This window comes from Amblyraja radiata, chromosome 26, assembly GCF_010909765.2.
Source record: "Amblyraja radiata isolate CabotCenter1 chromosome 26, sAmbRad1.1.pri, whole genome shotgun sequence".
In the NCBI taxonomy this organism is placed as follows: Eukaryota; Metazoa; Chordata; class Chondrichthyes; order Rajiformes; family Rajidae; genus Amblyraja; species Amblyraja radiata.
This window is the reverse complement of record NC_045981.1, coordinates 18881487-18888095: the sequence shown is the minus strand read 5'-3', so window position 1 is coordinate 18888095 and position 6609 is coordinate 18881487. Positions and strand designations below refer to the sequence as shown.

At 42.9% G+C, this 6609-nt stretch overlaps 1 protein-coding gene across 1 annotated transcript in view; it reads left to right on the top strand.

Annotated features, from left to right (window-relative positions):
- The first annotated feature begins 5621 nt into the window (after nt 1-5621).
- Nucleotides 5622-6609, top strand: part of bahcc1 (BAH domain and coiled-coil containing 1) — a 275446-nt gene continuing 274458 nt past the window's right edge. The window contains exon 1 of the mRNA XM_033044369.1: nt 5622-5994. The gene's annotated coding sequence lies outside the window, so the exon portion shown is untranslated. The remainder of the gene's footprint in view (nt 5995-6609) is intronic.

Genomic DNA, 6609 nt, shown 5'->3' with positions numbered 1-6609 from the left:
CCACTCTCAGAAATGCACTGTCAATACAAACTGATACTGAAAAAAAATCCTGGAGGAAGGAACTGCAGATGCTGGTTTACACCGTAGACACAAAATGCTGGAGTAACTTTGCGGGACAGGCAGCATCTCTGGATAGAAGGAATGGGTGACGTTTCGGGTCGAGACCTTTCTTCAGACTGGTCAGACTCCAGTCTGAAGAAGTGTCTCGACCCGAAACGTCACCATCTTCTATCCAGAGATGCTGCCTGTCCCACTGAGTTGCTCCAGCATTTTGAGTCTATCTGAAAAAAAGTCCTATTGCATTTAATTTATGCTTAGAGTGGAAAGCCTTCTGGAAATGCTTTTTCAGTACCGTGTTATTCAAGTCTTACCCAAATTGTCTGTACTGTCATCTCACATAACAACTGCCAATATACTCCTCTCATTGCATTGACGCAGTCTCAGTTTGATATATACTGCATAAGATGCATCTTGGCAACACTGTGTAAATACCCCATGCAAAATTAAGACCTGTTGTGTAAACAAAGTGCATTGCCAACATCAGTACAGCTTATAACTGTTTGGGTCCATATGGCTGCTGTCCCCAAATAGTCTCCCTGCAAGAACCATCCAAACTATGTTGCTGTAGGACATTCACTGTGCTGATGGCCAGCTATTTGGACTGAGCCACCGATGCGGATGCCTGTGACAGCCAGCAATAGTGTTCAATAAATACAACTGTTTTATGTAGTATTTAAAAAATACAAATTATGTTGTGGGAATTACCACAACATATGATGTTTGCAAGAATTAGAGAGACATGGCTGCAAGAGGAACAAGGCTGGGGAACTGAATATTCAAGGGTATACCTCCTATCGAAAAGACAGACAGGTGGGCAGGGGGTGGGGTAGCTCTGTTGGTGAGGAATGAAATTCAGTCCCTTGCGAGGGGTAACATAGAATCAGGAGATGTAGAGTCAGTATGGATAGAACTGAGGAATTGTAAGGGTAAAAAGACCCTAATGGGAGTTATCTACAGGTCCCCAAACAGTAGCCTGGATATAGGATGCAAGTTGAATCCAGAGTTAAAATTGGCAGGTAAAATTAAAGGTAATGCTACGGTTGTTACGGGAGATTTCAACATGCAGGTAGACTGGGAAAATTAGGTTGGTACTGGACCCCACAAAAGGGAGTTTGTGGAGTGCCTCCGTGATGAGTTCTTAGAGCAGCTTGGACTCAAGCCCACCAGGGAGAAGGCAATTCTGGATTTAGTGTTGTGTAATGAACCAGATTTGATAAGGGAACTCGAGGTAAAGGAGCCATAATATGATAAAGTGACCATAATATTTTTAATCTACAATTTGAGAGGGAGATGGGAAAATTGGAAGTAACAGTATTACAGTTGAACAAAGGGGACTATGGAGCCATGAGGAAGGAGCTGGCCAAAGTTGACTGGAAAGATACCCTAACATGGTTGACAGCGGAACAACAATGGCAGGTATTTCTGGGAATAATACAGAAGGTGCAGGATCAGTTCATTCTGTTTTCAGTCCTCCAGTATCCCAGGAGGTTGCTTTGCACAGCAGCCTGCTCTGACCGGGTGTCTGCAAGCACACTGGCAGTATTTTTTTATCCGTTTACACCTACCAGGTTGAGGTTTTGGTTTATTATTGTTGTGCGTGCCAAGGTAAATGAAAATCTTTGTTTTGCTTGCTATCTAAGCAGGCCGTGAAGCTTTTTTTCCCCGTACACGCCTAGGTATAGTGAAAATCACAAACCTGGGGAAATTAGGCTCCAATGGACTGTTTGATGTCCACAGCTGTCAGTCGATGTGGACACTGAACACGGATGGATGTTCAATATGCTGTGCCTTCACACACGCAGCCTTTCTGGACATGGGAACGAGTGACTTACACTGAAATGTAACCAGTTGTATTTATAAACAGGTTAGCTTTTCCAGAAATACTCCGGGATAAGGCTTTTATTAGCTCCTTCTTGAAGTTACCCTTTAAATGCATCATATAATTTTCATAGTCAACCATAAACATGCTTTATTTTTATGTGCAAACATATTGATTCCACACATGACTTTTTCCTCGATAGGAAGCAAATCAACTCAATATTCATCCTTTCATGTCGAATCTGCCCACCCATCCTGGAATAATATTTTCCTTTTGCTCGTCATTATATTCGATTGTATAACATTCCAATTCAATACTAACTCACAAAAGGAGAGGCACAGTACCATTTCCAACTTTAGTTAAGTGTCACACAAATTAAAATCACATTAAAAAAAAACTCTGATTATTTAATACTTCTTAAGAGTCATTAAACTATCATTTTGTCATAGCAAGGAAAACAAATGACCCCGGAACTTTTAAAACTGATTATGTATGTGCAGTCTTAAGCTGTCAATTTAATGTCCTACGTATTTTAGTTTCTTCATTAACCGTTTGATTGAATAGTACCTGGAAAAAAAAAATCATGGTACTACTTTACAATGCTGGATTTACCATGTTATAACTGCTGGATTTAGAATAATAGGCTTTTTGCACTTTGGCCTCAATCAGTCAGAAAATTGAGTATAGCGGTTGAGGACTGAAGAAACATCACACATTCTTTCCCTCCAGAGATGCTGCCTCGCCCGCTGCGTTACTCCAGCATTTTGTGTCTATCTGTGGTGTTAAGTTTCTTCCTACACATAGCAGTTGGAGGGTCTTGATGCAGTTATATAAGATGTGTTAAGGCCACATTTAGAGTACTGTGTTCAGTTTTGGGCTCCATGTTATAGGAAAGATGTCAAGCAGGGAAGGGTGCAGAGAGATTTATGACACCCCTTTGATATCTTGTTTTCACACCTTCCCCTTACATATCTCTGTGCCTCCCCCTCCCCTGACGCTCAGTCTGAAGAAGGGTCTCAACCCGAAACATCACCCATTCCTTCGATCCTGAGATGCTGCCAGTACTGCTGAGTTACTCCAGCATTTTGTGTCTATCCACGTTATATCATTGGAACAAAATGGACAGCAAAAGCAGCTTTTTTGGTTAGCTGCTACTTGGAAACAGTGCCAATTTTACAGTTTATGATAGCCAAAGATCACTATATCTGCATGAAAACTATTAGAGAGTCTGCAAGTTATCATTGAGTTTCTTCCTTGTAGCAGCAGGCCAGCCTTCACAACAGCACATCCCTTGCCTTCTGCTTGATATATTGTCATATGTAATCTCCTTTACAGTCACAGCCTTCATCTGTTCAATAGATGTTGAAGCCCTCATTCATGTCTTTGTTACTTCTAGACTTAACTAGTCCAATGCCCCCCTGGCCGGAGACCACAGTTTCATGGTCCATAAACTAGAGGACATCCAAAAATCTGCCAACAGACTACTAAACCGAACCAAATTTGATTCACCCACTTATCCAAATTGGCTTCTGATTAAACATCACCTCGCTTTTGAAATTATCACCCTTGTTTTTAAATCACTGTGGATTTTCTTCTTCCACACTCTGTAACTTCCTCAAGAACTCTTCCTCATGGTTCTCTGCAATCCTCCAACTCTAGCACGTTAATCTTCTTTGAATTTAGTTGCTGAAAGGCCAATCTTAATCTTCCAAGGCATCAAACTCTGGATTCCTTTCCAAATTCTCTTTAGTTCTCTTATCTCTTTCCTCCTTTGAAGGGCTCATTAACACCATCATTGACTAAGCTTTTGGTCACTCTCCTTGCATATCAGGGGCAGCACAGTGGCGCAGGGGTAGAGTTCCTGCCTTACAGTGCCAGAGACCTGGGTTCAATCCTGACTACGGGTGCTGTCTTGATGGAGTGTGTACGTTCTCCCCATGACCTGTGTGGGTTTTCTCCAGGAGCCCTGATTTCCTCCCACATTCCAAAGACATACAGGTTTGTAGGTTAATTGGCTTGGTATAATAATAAATTGTCCCTAGTGTGTGTGTGTAGGGTAGTGTAAGTGTGCGGAGATCGCTTGTCGTGCGTGGACTTGGTGGGCCAAAGGGCCGGTTTCCACGCTATATAACTAAATTAAACTGAACTATTATTTGACTCTGTGTCAAATTTTGTTTCATGTCAGGTCAAGTCAAGTCCACCATTAAGTGAACAAGTATGGTGACGTACAAGTACAATGAAAATCATGCTTATAGCAACATCACACTCAAACCACACCCAAAAACATAAATTCTACACACATTATACTGAAATGACAAATTCTTTCAATGACAATGACAAGACGTAAAAAGAAAAGGGCTGTGCAAAGAAAAAAATACATTAGTGCAAAAACACAAGTAGAAAACAAATCTAATTTCGTGCAAAAAGTGTTAGGATTATGCAGGGGATTATCACATTCTGAAGAAGGGTCTCGACCCGAAATGTCACCTATTCCTTCTATCCAGAGATGCTGCCTGTCCTGCTGAGTTACTCCAGTATTTTGTGTCTTATCTTTGGTGTAAACCAGTTCCTTCCTACACAGGATTATGTAGGACGGATCAAGAATCTGATGGACATCAAACAGTCCATTTGAGCCTAATTTCCCCAAATTTGTGATTTTCATTATACCTAGGCGTGTACGGGGAAAAAAATGCTCAACGGCCTGCTTAGATAGCAAGCAAAACAAAGATTTTCATTTACCTTGGCACGCACAACAGTAATAAACCCAAACCTCAACCTGGTAGGTGTAAACGGGTAAAAATACTGCTAGTGTGCATGCAGACACCCGGCCAGAGCAGGCTGCCGTGCAAAGCAACCTCCTGGGATGCTGGAGGACTGAAAACAGCAGTCTCAGCAGCCAGTTGAAGGCGATGGGGACTGTAAACCATTGCCAGTCGATAGCAAAACAACAACCGATAATCAATAACGACGTGGTTTTTTAGGAAGTAATGCACTCGGGTAAAAGAAACGTGACTTTAAAAAGGGGCCGTCACCGTAGAACTAGTTTCTAGAGAGAAAAGCTTCGCCCCACAGACTGGTTGCAGCTTTAAGTGGGATATCAGCTTGTGCTGAAATTGCAGCGGCTGGTGACGTCAGGCGGATGACGCCATCGGCTGGGGTTTCAGGTGACGTCATCCCAGGAAGAGGAGGGGGTCCCAGGACGACGTCACTCTTTTCCCAGGGCTGTGGCCTCGGAAGAAAGTTCAGGGCAATAAAGCAACATAATGGCTGGGAGTTCTCGTCCCGGGCGGGGAGTGGGAGCAGGGGGAGGGGGGGAGACCGCAAGTAGCGCAGGACTCTGTCCCAACAACAACAAAATATGCACACAGGAAGGATTTCAAGGGAGGAATATTAAAAAAACACACATGGAATCGGGGGGAGAAAAAGTAAACAGATGATTTTTGTTTTGTTTCTGAAAGCAAACAATAATCAGCATGGATGTGCTTAGCTTTCTGTTATTCTCTATTAAAGGCGCCGGCGTTGGGGGAGGGTCTTTCAGGAAGAGAGGGCTGCTCTGTACAACACTTGGGAATATTGTCAACCCTACAATGGCCGAGTTTAGGAAGTTTGGAGAATTGCAGCTTCTCTAACGGATCAGCGAATCCGGAATTTTAGGCCGGGTGGGGTTGGGGGGGAAACACGTTTCCGCTCCCACTACCCCCCGTTATAACACAAGTCCGTTCGGCGGGAGCGCCGGTTTTGGTAACAAAGGGAGCGGGCTGCTTGGCCAAAGCGGGATACACAGGGACTGAGGGGGAAAGCGGTGAGGATCTGGAAAAGAGATTAGATTTCGCTTCTCTCTCATCAATTTTATGGTTAATGTCAAGCGGCTCCATTGTGGGAGAAGAGGCACGTCAGCTAGCTATAAATTGGTGAGCGGAGTGGCAGTGCAGAGTGCATCTGTTTGACCGGGTTCATTGCCTCTGATACTGTATGGAGACAGGTAGAAGGAACCCTGTTTGAGCACCATCTATCAGCAAAGCAGAGTCAATCCTGGACAAAATACAAACCTACTAGATATTCACAACCGAGTTTTCCCTAGGAAACATTTTCGATCTGCCGCCTGCGCCGGCCCGGTATGTTATTTTTGCCTTAAATTTTGTTTATCTCGCTGTATTTTTTTTTACATGTCGGCAGTTGATTGGTAATCCAAATGAATATGAGAGACAGAGAGAAATGAAAGAGAGAGGGGAGGGAGGCAGAAAGCGAGAAAGTAGAAATGAAACGGCCTACTCCAGCTAAAATAGCTGCACACGGTGTAAAGAAAATACCCTAAATTCACTGACCGCACGGTCCCTTAGTTACGAGGGATATAAGCCCAGCAGTGGAGTACAGGCTTTTTTTTTTTTTTAATCGTGCTGAGGAATGTAAAGTTGCTGATTCATTTTATAATTTAAAAATAACTTTTTTTTCCTAACAAGTCAAAACACCCAATCTATGGCGACAAATATCCACGGGTTTGAAACCGTGATGGAGGTGACAATATATTGTGCTGTGCGTGCTGGAAATATTGAAAAAAGAAAAGTGTAATTTAAAGATGAATTTGGAAGTAAATTATATTTTGCACGCACGGTCAGTTTATTTATATCTCCGTTATCAATGTTCGGGAGGACGCGCTGTCCCGCACTCGGATGAATGGCGGACCCATTTATTACACCTTTAGAATGTGTTCAGTGCCGTTAATATTTTAT